Genomic DNA, 14,702 nt, shown 5'->3' on the forward strand with positions numbered 1-14,702 from the left:
TGAGGCAGGCTATTGCCTTTAAATTTTTACGTTGGTATACTTAGAATTCAGCCAAAACCAAAGTGTCTTCAATTCAATCGTTAAGCGAAAGAATTTTAGTTACAGTAGTTTCGACCTTTTATGGATAAAGAAAACACATTCTCGCTGTTTATAAAAGACGCCAAGGAACGCAATCCCGGACTCTGACTTCATTATAAACTTTATGTTAATTAACTTTATGTAAAGCTCATTCTTAGCCCCACAGTTCCTGACATCATGGCAGTTTTAAATTAGCATCTGTGGCGGAAACCTTTCGAATTTTTCGCCTGGTTACGGTACGGGCACTCTAGTTTCATAAGTTGGCGGAAAACCGCAATATCAGATTCCCCCACCTACCGCTCCAAAGCTCGGGAAACTGGGAAAGCACTCCCGACTATCTCGGAAAAGCTCCATGGCATGTTAGTTTGATGCTGCGTTCGGAGCTTTTTCGACGCCATCGGGCGGGTCGCGGAGTTTAAAAGTTTTTACGAGTTCGCGACAGTGGTGGCGGGAAATTGTAACCACGTTGTCTCAGAAAGCAGTTCGAAGCGAAACTGAATTTGGTAAAGGGAACGACGACGTTGGTTTTCAGTTGCTTGGAAATTTCTCCCAATTTATCTTTATTAATATTATTTAACAAGCCTTTGCAAACTAATTAGAAATATTAAAACGCAGAACTGGTAGCTGAGGAAAAATGTTTGCCATTGATAAGATAACACGAAGTGGCGTGTTTGCATTCAAGAATAAATTTTTTATTGAACAATTTTATATATACATTATAATAGGTAGATAATAGCAAAATGTATCTCGTTTTGCCCAGATCGAGATAAAACAATAAAAAATATTACTGCCCATGAAATTTGTTTGCAATAGTTTGCACCTCTGTGGAAGTTCATTCCGTTTTCTAGTATTTTTGTTAAGTTTAAATTTTTTTTAGAGCATTCAAATTTTTAAACACATATTCACAAATTCATAAAAATTGTATATTATTTTTTAACATAAGATTTAACACAAAATAATCTTCGTAGAAATGTTTCTTTTTCTCTAACTTGCTGAAGTTCCATTGGTTTATTAATCAAAAACAAAAGCGACAAAAGAAGCTTGATGGATGGAACAGTTTTGGATTTCTCAAACATAACCAATTGCTTATTTCTCTCTCCTTGATATTTTAAGTGAGGATACTATGTTAGCATTCTTTCTTCAAAATACATGGCAACGAACAAATTTCTTCAGAATAAAATAAAGTAAAAGATGAATAATGAGTGGGAGAAGAGAATATTTAATGTATGGTTTTACATTCATTATCAGACAAGTTTCACGTTTTATTTCTCGATGCGGCACAGATGTCGGTCGTTTGTAAATTGCTTTGAGGTGTCATTTAAAAGTTACTATTTTCTCTATCTATAAATAGAAGCCAACGAGGAAAATATTGCATAAGGTGATAGATTAGCGAATTAGGTGGGCGGCGTTTGTTCGTCGATAAAACCCCAAGCGGATTTTAAAAATTGCTGCCGTTTTTCCCATTATCGCTGCAAATTTTATTAAAACCGGGTAATGCAATTGACTCTCCAAACTCGATTTCGTTTTTCGCAGCATTTAAAGTAGAAACACAAAAGCGCAATACTGCGATAATTTGAAAACAAAACAAAACAATCCTTTATAATTAGAATCAATAGATTGTTTATAAATGCAACTTTAAAAAACGAAAATTTTGGCTAGAAAAAATGTCGCTCATAACTCATCAGGCGGTAGTGGATCATCATTCGTGACTGTAGGCGAAACTTCTTTTGTTTTCTCAAGATTCAGGTTCACAGTTTTAAAAAATAAACCCTGTATACGGAAAATTTTTTGATTTCTCAAAGTAGTTGTCTCTAGTTGCTGATACTTTTAGGTAAAAATTAATTCTATTTTCATGCCTTGTTTAAATATCTTCGTTTCCTTGGTGACTTCTGAATTTGTAGTTTGCTAGCTTGATATGTAAATATCATCTAGGTTTTATTATTGCTCGTCTGGTGATAATTTGTAATCTATATCAGAAGTTATATAACAATATCAAGAAATCGCAAACACAAGTCGTTGCATTCTGAAGCAGAAAGAATGCCAAATATTAGCTCTTAATACCCTTATTAATTTTTCTAAAAACTTACCAAAACTATACGCACAGTCTACAATTTTATCTGGAAAAAGTTTATTTTTTATCCTGTTTTGTTTTATAGTACCTGTGACTCCGAGAGCGTTTCTAAAATGCAGCTCCAAGAAATCTTGGTTATGAATCGGGGATATATAAAAAATCGTAGAATGTTTTGCATATGCATGTTATAGGTGCTCTGGGGGCATAAAAAGAGTTTGCGAGGACAAACCGATTATGTTTAAAATGAAAAAAATGTAGACACCTTATGTAATACGTCAGCTAAAATTGTGTAGATCTAATTAATACTATGAATACTGGGATTAATTTTAATTGCCAAATTGCTAATTTGTATCAATCCTATTTCATAATAAAAAATGCTTATACTATTATATAATAATCATATCATGTGTTGGAATTAAATATTAAAACATTTTGATATAATTTTCTCGGTGAATATGATTTAATTTTTCTTCTTGTATGTGAATCATTATTTATTTTAATTAGGTATGCCTACCCCATTTTTACTGCAAATATGCATATATTTCTCAATAGAATGTAAATATATTGTGTATGATCGTTTTCAAGAAAAATTAGGATAATAAGATATTGATAATTTTCATTTTCATTTATTTCATTAAAATAAAACAGATCTTTTTTCTATTCCAGATCTCTTGTACTTTATTTTAAATAATTTCTGACCAACGCTCGATGGTGGTATTCAATTATAACCCCGTTAATTGATTTAAACAGAAACCAAATATTGCTTAGGATGATTGGAAAATTAATAAATTATAATCAGGCGGCTTTGTGTTTGACGATAAAACTTAATGAGGTTTTTTAAAATTGCTCCAATTTTTCCCACTATTAAAACTGGGTAATGCAATTGACTCTCTAAAATCGGGTTTTGTTTTTTACCGTATTTTAAATTGCAATGCAAAACGAAATAACATGAAAATTGAAATATCAATTTAATCTATCAACCAGTAGAGTCTATAACCAAAAAAACAATTTGTTTATGAGTGAATTAAAAATTCTAAATTATTTTTTTCTCATAATCCATCTATTGTAAAGAACAGTACAAAAGAAAAAGAAAAAATTTCTATTTTGATCATTTATTCACTATTTATAATTTAAAATTGATCCCAGCATTAAAATAAAGTGTCAGTAATGTGCTAGGATGTTCCGCTTCAGGTTATTTTAATAGGTATGTATGACATTTTAGATAGATATTGTCCTGTCACACTTTCACGTATAGTCTATCTCAATTTTCATCGTGTTGTCTTTCGACGGACCCTTCCCAATAAAGATTTAACTATGTTATTACCTATTGTTATTGGGTACAGCCATTAACAACAAATTTATTCTTACTTGAGTGAGAATGTTGGCTATTTGTGGCAGTGTTGAGTAAGTTATTATTAAAATTTACTTTGCGAGAATATAACAAAGTCTCGCCGAAATAATTGGTCGCTTAATGCAAAACAGGTTGTGAAAAATGTGTATGAAACAAGAAGCTTCAAAAGATACCTGTCCACTTACAAAAACGCCAATATTAATAGTGGAGAATTGAAGAAAAGGGATAAATGTAGTGATTTGCAAACTCACCGTATAGGCAATAGTGATCAGGACCTAATAAAAAGCGAAAAATATTGTCTTTATCAAAGCGAAGTTGCTCCTACCTTCGATTAACTGAAAAAGAAGCTGGAAGAAGATAAAACCAATATAAGCCATCCTCGATGGAGTTGGTTGTAAAATGGGACTTAAGTAAATAGCGAAATAGACAAAAGGGAAGTAGTAATGGAATCACACAGATTACGCACTTGAAGATTTAATTACTTTCAAGAAATTAAAAGATATAGATTAGACAACACATCCATAATTTACATTTATGAAACACGATTCGATACGCACGACTCTGTATAGATGGGTTGATTCCGCTCAAAACTGACAGATGCAAGCACCTTCAAATAAAGGAAAACGCTGGGTTAGAAAATAATATTTATTTTAAATCCAGTTACAAAAAGGCGCCATTTTTGGAAGTCCTAAATTCATATGCTAATTGTACGTTATATTTTGGCTGAACATACTGTTTTAAGTAAAGGCAAAAGTCAGAGCAGAAAATGTTACTCCTGCTTTAAGTCTCAGTATAATAAATTTGATAAAAAATGCTGGAAAAATTCAGTAGAGCACATTGAGGACTCTTACATTTCTATACAAAATAACATAAATCCCATTATAATTAATCGCAATGACGACTTTGATAGTGAAACAGAACTAGATTTAGACATTTAGAATAAAAATGTACTTATGTATAAATATTCCTAGCTATGAATTTATTCTATATAGTTAATGTCATTGTTTTGTGAGAGTCCATCTCTAATGTTCTGTCTTTTAATACCTACCGGAATCGAGTTTTATTCCGGTCGGCAGGTAACTTTCATAATTGCGGGCAAAAGCCAGCACGATGGATATTTGAATATTGTGACAGACTATACCAAGATCGCATGATAAAAGGATCAAATACTTTTAGTACTTGTAATACTTTTAGTCGGGCTATCTCTCATCTGAGAGCCGTAGTTTCGTATTGTTTCCTGTGATGTAAAAATGTAAATATCCTCATGCTGAGATAATAAAAAATTAAAATAGAATGAAAGTGTTTTGGCCTTAGGCTTTTGAATCAGATGGTAATCATATATCATATCATCATAATATATATTCCGGGATATCATCCTTTCGTTTGTTGAACTCCGACTGGAATCCTGCATACGTTTCACCAAGATCTCACTTGCCACATCTTGGCGAAACGTCTGCAAGATTCCAGTCGGAGTTCAACAAACGAACGGATGATATTGCGGAATATATTGTCATCACATTTTTCCATCGGTGAATCAATACCTGAAAAAAAGTTGTTTTATTTACATTTTCATTTTTGTCCCATAGTACATTGCTTAACATCGAAATTGTTCTTCTTCCTTGTACGTTCCTCTCTGCTATTGCTTCGTCCAGAGTCCCGCCTTTGTCGATTTTCATTCCCAGATGTTTGTATCCACTGCAGTCTTTAGTGGTATGCCCTGTTCCAAGCCGTAGATCTTGTTGTTCTCCAAACCCCACTTGTCATATCCCTCCTTCAGTTTGCAGGCCATCCATATCTTGATCATCCGCGAACGATAGAGTGTAAACTGTATACTCGACACCCACTGGTTTTCCCATATTCTTGCACTTTCGCGTTCAAATCATTAGTGCATTTTCCAAATAAATTTTAAATAGCGTTGGTGACATGCAACAACCTTGTTTAAGACCTTTGGTAACTGTAAATCCTGTTGTTAATCCATAACTTGTTTTAACTCTCGATCTTGTTCCTTGATAACCGTCTTTATTATTTCTGAGTTTATATTGCTTTGTTGTAAAGTCTCCCACAGTTTTACTAGGGGTACGCTGTCATACCCTTTTTTCAGATCAACAAATAAGAGATGAACTTCTTGATTAAATGCTGTCTTGTTTTCTAGGAGTTGTGTTAGTGAGAAAAGATGATCAATTGTGGATTTTCCTGCTCTAAAGCTTGGTTGTTCATCGGCCTCCATATCAGCATATTCCCTTACTATTCTATTTTTTAGTATTTTTCCATGTATTTTGCTAAGGGAACTTGTAACCCGATAATTGTGTCCTTTTTGTGGATGGTTGACAAGTATGACAGTCCATTCTTTAGGTACTTCCGATTTGTTAAGGCATGTATGGAATAAATGTCTCAATGCATGATACAGTTTTTCACTTCCGCATTTTATAAGTTCTCCAGGGATTTCCTGATCCTGATATTTTTTCGCGTTTTACATGCTTTCTTGACTTCTGTTACTGTTATTCTTATTGAGATCCGTGTATGAGTCTTCAAATTGTGGCCTATTTTCAGTCAGCATAATTTCAAATGATTACTAAATTAATAGGTCACTCCAGTTCCTGGTTTATACTGCGTGATTTTGGGGTGCTGGACGAAATTGCTTTTAAAAATAGTACTAAATTATACCCATTATACAAAAGAATTGTTCTATAATGTTACTTGTTAAAAAAAAGTAACATTAATATAATTGTAAATGAAAAAAATAAATAAAAACAAATGATTGGTCATTCAATTCAAACAAGATTAGAATTAGTGATCAAGAGTGAAAAATAAGTTAAGAAAATTAAACAGTAATCTCAATGATACTGCCGGTTTCTTTTGTTATTTTACTTGCTAGTACGCACATAGTTCGTCCCCGAAACACTTGTAAATCCCATTGAATATTTGTCCCTATGCATTTTTCTATCTAATTTAAGCCCGCTGCTGCTTTTAGTTGCTGCGGTTGCCTGTGCTTTTACGAGAAATGTTTTGTCGGGGGTATAAAACTATATCAGTTAGATGTATGCAGCTGGGCCGCGCGATTCATATATCACAGGTAAATAAATATAGACCTAAATAGCTTTTATGCACTTTGGGGACCATAAGTACATATTTTCAGCATTATTTCAATATTAGCGTCAACAACATAATGATCGTGCTTTAGTAGTGTTCATATTTTCTACTTAAATCGCTTTTTGGAAAAATGGTGTTAACTTAACTTAAATCAAAATTTTGGTTAGTTTTAGGTATCCATAATTTCTCTTAAAAAACATTAAATTGGTTCCGCTATAGTTTTTCTATGCGAGAGTTGAATTGCAGGATTGCTAAAGTAATTTTTATATTATATTTCCTCTCCTCAATTGCATAAAGCTAACACTTTCCAAAGAGTTTTTGAACCCCTGTCTAAAATTTTCACGTCATTATAAAAAATGCAAACGGTTTCTCGGGAAAACTTCCCTTTTAAATTCGCAGCTTTATGGGCCTGACATCTAATTGTGATATAATCCAATTAACTACAAAAGTTTATTGACAAAAAAAAAATATACGTTTCGAATATTCATTGTTTATTGAAATGTGGAAAAAGGTTTTTTAAAATTTCACAATTTTAGAAGTAAAAATCATTTAATATTGGTGGCAGTAGTAGCTTTTGACTTGGCTGCTTTATTATTTACATTCTTTCAAAGAATCTGATAAAAATTTGCTCCTTTAATTTTTCAGAACACTTTCCTTTAGACAGTATTTTTTAATTTAATAAATTTTAGTGTTTGGGCAGACGAAAACCCGGCACACGGTACTAATTCAAAATTTTCAATCGACATTTGCTGAGATTAATCAATAATTTATCGATTGGATCTGATATATTTCCCCAAGATATGGCAAGTGTTAAGCCTTTCTTCAAAAAGAATCGTTTCGCTAGCTGGATCTGCGAACACCGCTGGTTATTTTATTTTCTGGCATTTAAAAAAACATACCTGAATCTGTGTGCCTTTTTTATGTTTTTCTGTGATTAGAAGCTAAAACGATTTTTCAAGCAGAACATTTTATATTATGGTAAATATCTGGTGCCACTGTATATTTTTGAGACGATGTCTATGTTTTGAAGCGAATTTAATCTTACATAACATATTTATTACATAGGAATTAACAGAAAACTACAGAAAGTAAAAACTAAATATAATAATAATAAATAATTTTTATCAAACGTTCTGTATACTTACTTGGTGATTAATTAATAATTGGAAATATGTAAACTGTAGCTTAAATTATCAAATTATCTAGATAAAATGTGATATATAAGGTGTAAATTTTGAAAATTATTTTTGTCCAGTACTTTAAAACTATTTTACGTATCACATTTTACAAAGCTTCTGGATTCCTCCTGAGTGGGTTGAACTGAACTGAAACTGAACAGTTTAGTATAAAAAGTAAAGTATTACAGTAGCCTGTGGAAGTTTCTTTGCAAAATTATTTTACGTATCCTTGTCGTACTTGACGCGATATGTAGTCACCGTTTGCCTGATGATTTCTGGCTACTACCAGAGACGTAAAACCGAGGCAAACGGTAAGGGATGGTTGCCTCTACCCAAATTGTACGTCAATTGTGGAATTCGTACAATTTTTGCGTTCAACGCTTAAAAACAAATTGTGGTTCTCAAAAGAACTGTTTTGTACAATCTAAATAAAAGAGCAATTTTAATAACATGAAAATATTAAAGCCCGTTTCTCAAAGTGTTTCAATCAGCTGAATTTTTATTGCGTTGCTCGAGTGTCTGGTCGAGTTCTAATTTTATTGCTATGCGGACGCAATTCTTTAGTCATAGAATAAAGGCGAGCTATTACTGTACGTAATGAAGCTCTGCTTTTTGATTATTGAACATCAGAGACCAAAAGAATAGCTCTTAGAACTATGCTTGTTTTATTTAAACTTGGATATCCTGCGGCAATTTGTTTTTATTGTCTGAATATTAAACAGTTAGCAAAAGCAATTTTAACTGGTCGTTTTTATATCGTTGCATTATATTCCCCAAAGTTACTAAATGATCAACGGGCTTAAAAAATACACTTTAGCTAATATTATCATAATATTGTAAGCTCAGGATTCTACAGTTAAAATATTTTCAATTATTAACGGGTTACCAATTATATACAGGGTGATTCATTGATGCACTGTCCTATCCTAGGAGCGAGTTCCTCAGTTTAAAATAAGAGAAAGGTTCATATAAATATTGGTCTGAAAACGTTTTTATACGGAGATGCAGGGTGTCAAAATTTATTTATTTATTCAGTTTTCTAAAATTTTGAAAATAATAAACTCTTTACTAGAAAGCAAAGCCGTTGCGCAAAAATGTAGACTTGAAAAATTCTTATCGATTCAAGTATTAAGTTTTTAAAGTATACTAAGCTTACCAAATTTCAGTTTGTTAGTATCAAACTTGTGGGAGAACAATTGAAGTTTTTTTCTAATTTTGCAAACTGCTAAGTTGGAATCGTATATTAATGAATTAACCTGTATATGTATTACGTGGACAATTCTGAAAATATTTTGAAAATGCGAAATGCACAGAACCTTCATACGAGTATGTAAAAATATATCTCAATTCATATAATACCAAGAATTCGCTTAAATCGTGCTTCCAATACCTGTTTGTAAACACCGCTCGCAAGCATTCCTTTGATCTCAAAATTGACTTAATACGCCTATAATCCTGAAATCGAGATAGCTGAACTGCAACTTCTTGTCGTAAGGATTGGCTGTCAACTTGGTCGACATTTGATAGCAATTTGGCTTCGCCTAGCAGCTTTTAATTACTCAAATTGCTGAATTTCTATTGTAAATCCGAGGAGGTAAATTTGTTGAATGAAACTATATAAAGTTTTAATTTTGGTCTACGTCCGCCGCTGATTGCAGACTGTTTCTCGACACCCTTTGTCGTTTTCGATAGCTAAACACAATGTTGAGTAATATTTTTCTAGAATGTAGTATAAATATAAAATTAATTTTCGACTGTTTGTCTTGTTTAGGTTATCAATCAATCACGCTGTTGTGTGAGATAGCTGTGCTAGAACTTTACGTCACTTAAAAAAATACTGTCATCTTCAACAAAATCTGCATCTTGAGAAAAGATTGTCATATATATTTAATAGCAATAAAAAAGAACCTTCTACCGCTGCGGAATATATTTGTTGAACTGAGGTGACTTTTACTTGATGAGAATCCATTTAACAAAATAAATAAGAAGTAAAAGTTCAGATTTTCACGAAATTATATATTTTGACATGACAATTGTTTCCAGAGGTATATAAATCTAATTGATCGTTAAGCAAAAAATTTGAATGTCTCATTTTGTTAATCTTCATGGCTTCCAATAAATTTAATGTTCTACTTTTTGTGGCTGTATGTAAAATATCAAAATTGTCGTCAAAAATGTGTTTTTCTTAAGTGTGTAGCATATTGGAATCTAGACTATTGTTTTTAAACGCTATTTTATGTTCGTTAATTGCGTTTCTTGAAGGATCTACATGTTTGTCCAATATAAAGTTTAGGACAAGATCCGCATTTCAACCTGTAGGCACCTGATTTTTGGGATTTTGGGCATTTCGTTTTATAGCTTTTTAAAAATTTTAAATTTAATAAATTTGAATGTCTCATTTTGTTAATCTTCATGGATTCCAATAAATTTAATTTTCTACTTTTTGTGGCTGTATGTGAAATATCAAAATTGTCGTGTTTTTCTATGTTTAAGTGTGTAGCATATCATTCACCAACATTCAGAAAAAGTTTCTTAGACAAAAAATAAAGTTAGGCAAATTAATTTCTAATACAAAAATTATCTAACAGCAAGCCAGTTATTACAAAGTATACCGACCACCAATTTTACAACAGGTTCATAAACTTAGCAGACAACCTTTTCTAAAAATGAAGTTGAATTTCTGGAAAAAGGTTTCAACTTTAACTTACCTCACTCAAACGTTAATAGAGAATTATACTGTTTAGGGATCGACTGTGAATTAACAATTAAGGACATTAACGATTCTAATTTAAACAAACATGTATTAGCGAATTTAATAAACTCTCAATTAATAGACAAACAACAAATATCAAAAAATTTCTCAAATGTCACTAGTAAAAACTATCAAAAAGAAAGCTTCTGAAAATAACACAATATTTACAGATATAAGGAAGACAATCATAGCTATCGATCTCCCCGAATATATTTCAAAAACCAACAATTTTCTTAAACCAGTATCAAACACGATCCTACAGAGTTATATCAAAGACAAGTCACAGAAGTAATTACTTATTCCACACTATTTAGTGACAAAGACAAATATTTTTTAACAATTATGAATCCACAACCGCCGAAATTATATTCTTTAGTTAAATCACATAAACAAGATATGCTCATTAACCAGTCGTTTCTTATGTAACTGCTCCAGCAGTTAAACTCTCAACAAAAATAGTAAATATTTTAAAGTTCCACACAGATTTTAAACCAAAATTTGTAATAAAAATTATTTTGAATTAATCAACAAAATTAAAGATATCAAAATCCCTTCTAACGCAACACTATTGTCTTTTGATGTTCAAAACTTATTTTTCAGTATTCCATCTATAGATGTGATAGATTTAGTAGATTTCACCCTCACTCGGAAACAGGTTAACCCATTGGTGAAACAAAATTTATTAGATTATGGGAAAGCCACTTAGTCCTTTGTTACCCGAGGTTTTTTAAGTAAAAGTTTTCTATGGTGGTATAGATACGTGGATGATGCCTTTGCTTGCTTTGTTGGAACGGACAGACAATTGAATTCTTTTTTAAATTACATTAACTCATTACATAATCGTATAAAATTCACTATCGAGATTGAACAGAATAACTCTATTAATTTTTTAGACTTAACTATTACGAAAACGCAAAACAAATTAGATTTCATACATGTGATACATAATAGCTTAAATTACCCTTATACACACAAAATGGCTGCACTTCAATTTTTTATACACAGACTTCTTAATACGCCACTATCAACAGAAAATTACAACAAAGAATTTAATATCAACAACAGTAAACTCTATTTGTCCGAAACCCAATACAGAACGAAAAATTTAGAATAGAAAAAGTTTCAAAACATTTGTCAAAATGTGGTATAAAAATAGCTTTCAGAACTATCAACACTATAGGAAAATTTTTAAAAAATTATAAAAAGAAATGTCCAAAATCCAAAAAATTGGGTGTCTACAGGTTGAAATGCGTATCTTTTCCTAATAGATCCTTCAAAAAACGCATTAACGAACATAAAATAGCGTTTAAAAACAATAGTCTAGATTCCAATATGCTACACACTTAAACACAGAAAAACACATTTTTGACGACAATTTCGATATTTTACATACAGCCACATAAAGTAGAACATTAAATCTATTGGAAGCCATGGAGATTAACAAAATGAGACATTCAAATGTATTGCTTAACGATCAATTAGATTTAAATACCTCTCCATTATTAAACTTTAATTCTCACAACATTAATTAAGGTTTTAATGGCATTTTTCGGTATATATAGTAGCAGGTAGTTTGTAAATATTACATTTGATAAAGACACGGTGTTGAAACAATTGTAGTGTGAAAATATATAATTTCGTGAAAATCTGAACTTTTAGTTCTTATTTATTTTGAATATGTGTTGAAGGCGAAAATAATCTAGATTGCTATATGATCCTAAAATTGAATCCATCTTCTTCATTCCCATCTTTCTTTAATGATCTGGTCTTCCATATTTTGTTGATAATTTGAAACACTAAACAAATTTAGACATTTTATGAGATAGATCTTTGATAGTCAACTTTTTTATACAAGCCATATTTTTTAAACAGGAGCTAGTTTTTAATATTTGTATTTTTTATAAATTGAAATAAACTTTTACTTAATTATTTAAAATGTCCGCAATATGTTAAATTTTATAGACTGCAGCGCAATAATTTCAAACGAGTTGGTGTTTTGCTAGAAATTTGCAACGCAGGAATTTCTTTCCCATTCTCAGGATATTTTCACCAGCTCTTCATTTTTAAGCTAACCGCTTTTTAGGTGCACGAAATTTATGTAAAATCATCGATGATTATAGCAACGTTGCATCCCTTTGTCTCTTTTAACCGATAAGTCTGTGGGGGTTCATTATTGAATTTTTTCGCGTTTTCTTTGGACCGATTATTTAAAATCGCGATAAAAAACCTTAGATGCCAACGGTTCCCATCTTTCATGGAGCTTTTTTGTTCGTTTGTCGGAGAAGGGTCAGCCGGCCTCGGAAAAGTGCACGAAGTAGAGCAATTTTTTCCAGTTGAGATGACTGATGGTAGCCTCTCGTGTCTTATAAAGGATTCGCTTCTGGAGAGAATGTATTATGAAACATTTGGTCCGCAGTTGTTGACGATTCGCAAAAGTATAGTTTTAAAGAGAAGAAATGTTATAATTGGCGTAATATGTTGCAGTTGCTCATCGCACTAACCTAATTTTGATATTATAAATACTCAAGAACTACTAAAGAAAGTCAAATTTATAAGAATGTAAAATAATGTAATTCTTTCATTTTCACCTTATACAGCTAACCCCAACATTAAATCCAATAAAATAAGTGACATAAAAAGCTCAATTAATGCAAATGCATTGCTATAATTTTCGAGTGACACGAATTGTACTTTTAAATGATCTATCGAAAGATTTAAGTTTTGGTTAGTTTCGTGCTATTTGGTGCTTTTTAAACAAATTTTAAGAGATCTACTTGCCTCTAGTATATATTAATGCCGGCTGTCCTAGTAAGGGTAACGATGGACGGAATTAGTCAAATGGCTAGCATAAAAATGTGAAAAAAGTAAATCGACCAAGAGAAAAGTTGGGAATTATTTTCGAAATTTCAATCTGGGGCCTAATTGTTACATTCACTTTTTAAATTTTTATATAATGCCTTTGCTCTGGGAGTGATCCAACATCCAAGATTAATTTTCTTAAAAACAAACAATAAAACAACTAAAAAAAAAGTTAAAACCTTTCCTGTTGGCCTGATTGGTAGGTTAGAATTGCTTCCTGACGTTTCGCCAGCATAAGAGGTAAGCTTCTTCAGAGTTCCTTCCACCTCTGATTTTGGACTCTTCCTAACGATTTGTTAGTTGGACTGGCAAGCTTTTTCAGAGATCAGACGTTGGACGTAGATTGGAAGATGGAAGGATCTGTAAAAAACATCTGCCATTCGTGCTAGCAACTCCTACTGACAGAGGCCTTGAGATCCCAATCAGGACAACAGTTCATCATCTGGGCGCAAAAGCTTTAGCCGATTTGTGAAACATTTACACATAACTATTATTAAGGTCTATTTATTCCAAATTTGAAATTGCATTTGAATCTTTGTAATTTGCCAGAACCGCGTTTGTTTTAACGTGCATAAGAAGATTAAAGAAACACAATTTAGTAGAGGTCCTAATATGGACCGCTTTTTTATATTTTTTAATAACTTGAAAAAATGTATCTTTATTAATATCAAAATTTGCATGCATGTACCTCAAAGGTTCATTATCGACGCCTGTTAGAGTATTTTGAATTTGAAAAATCCAAATTAAAAATTATATTTCTAAACAAAACACAAGCAGAGTGAAACAGCAAAATAATTTTTTTTGCAAAAATCGCAAATATCCTTTTCTGCTCCAGCACATTGCTCATGTTCCGTATTAGACATTGAACCCATAATTCCTCCTTTGTATCATCCCTGAAGTGACTATATATAAAGAAATTATATATAATCATATATAAGAAATTGATGATATTTCAAATGAAATATCATTAATTTCTTCCATCAGCTGGAAGAAATACTTCATTATTATTTCGGTCTTTTACTTATCGTCTGCTTCTGTTTTTTGATTCAAATGCATTTCGTTGTCCTTTGTTGTCTTTCTTACATTTTTTGAAGTATATTTACTTTGTTCTAGACATTGCAGCGAAAGGAAAAATTGTGATTAACTTAAGTACAAATATGGGGAGTGTACTAAACAGTTTAACAAAATTTCCAAGTTGAAATTTAAAATGTTAAATACATACTTTTTCACTAATGAAATGCCTGCTACATAAAGCAAATAAACTGTAATAAAACAAGCAAAAATTTCAATCAATCAAGATAATTTTGATTAAATATGTAAAAC

The 14,702-nt window shown here is 31.6% G+C and overlaps 1 protein-coding gene across 3 annotated transcripts in view; it reads left to right on the top strand.

The window, feature by feature from the left end:
• Nucleotides 1-438: 438 nt before the first annotated feature.
• The window catches only part of LOC132700970 (uncharacterized), a 99,685-nt gene continuing 85,421 nt past the window's right edge, over nt 439-14,702 (top strand). For all 3 annotated transcript variants that reach the window (XM_060668573.1, XM_060668574.1, XM_060668575.1), the window contains exon 1: nt 439-581. The gene's annotated coding sequence lies outside the window, so the exon portion shown is untranslated. The remainder of the gene's footprint in view (nt 582-14,702) is intronic.

This window comes from Cylas formicarius, unplaced genomic scaffold (genome assembly GCF_029955315.1).
Source record: "Cylas formicarius isolate icCylForm1 unplaced genomic scaffold, icCylForm1.1 PGA_scaffold_4__25_contigs__length_36172078, whole genome shotgun sequence".
NCBI lineage: Eukaryota > Metazoa > Arthropoda > Insecta > Coleoptera > Brentidae > Cylas > Cylas formicarius.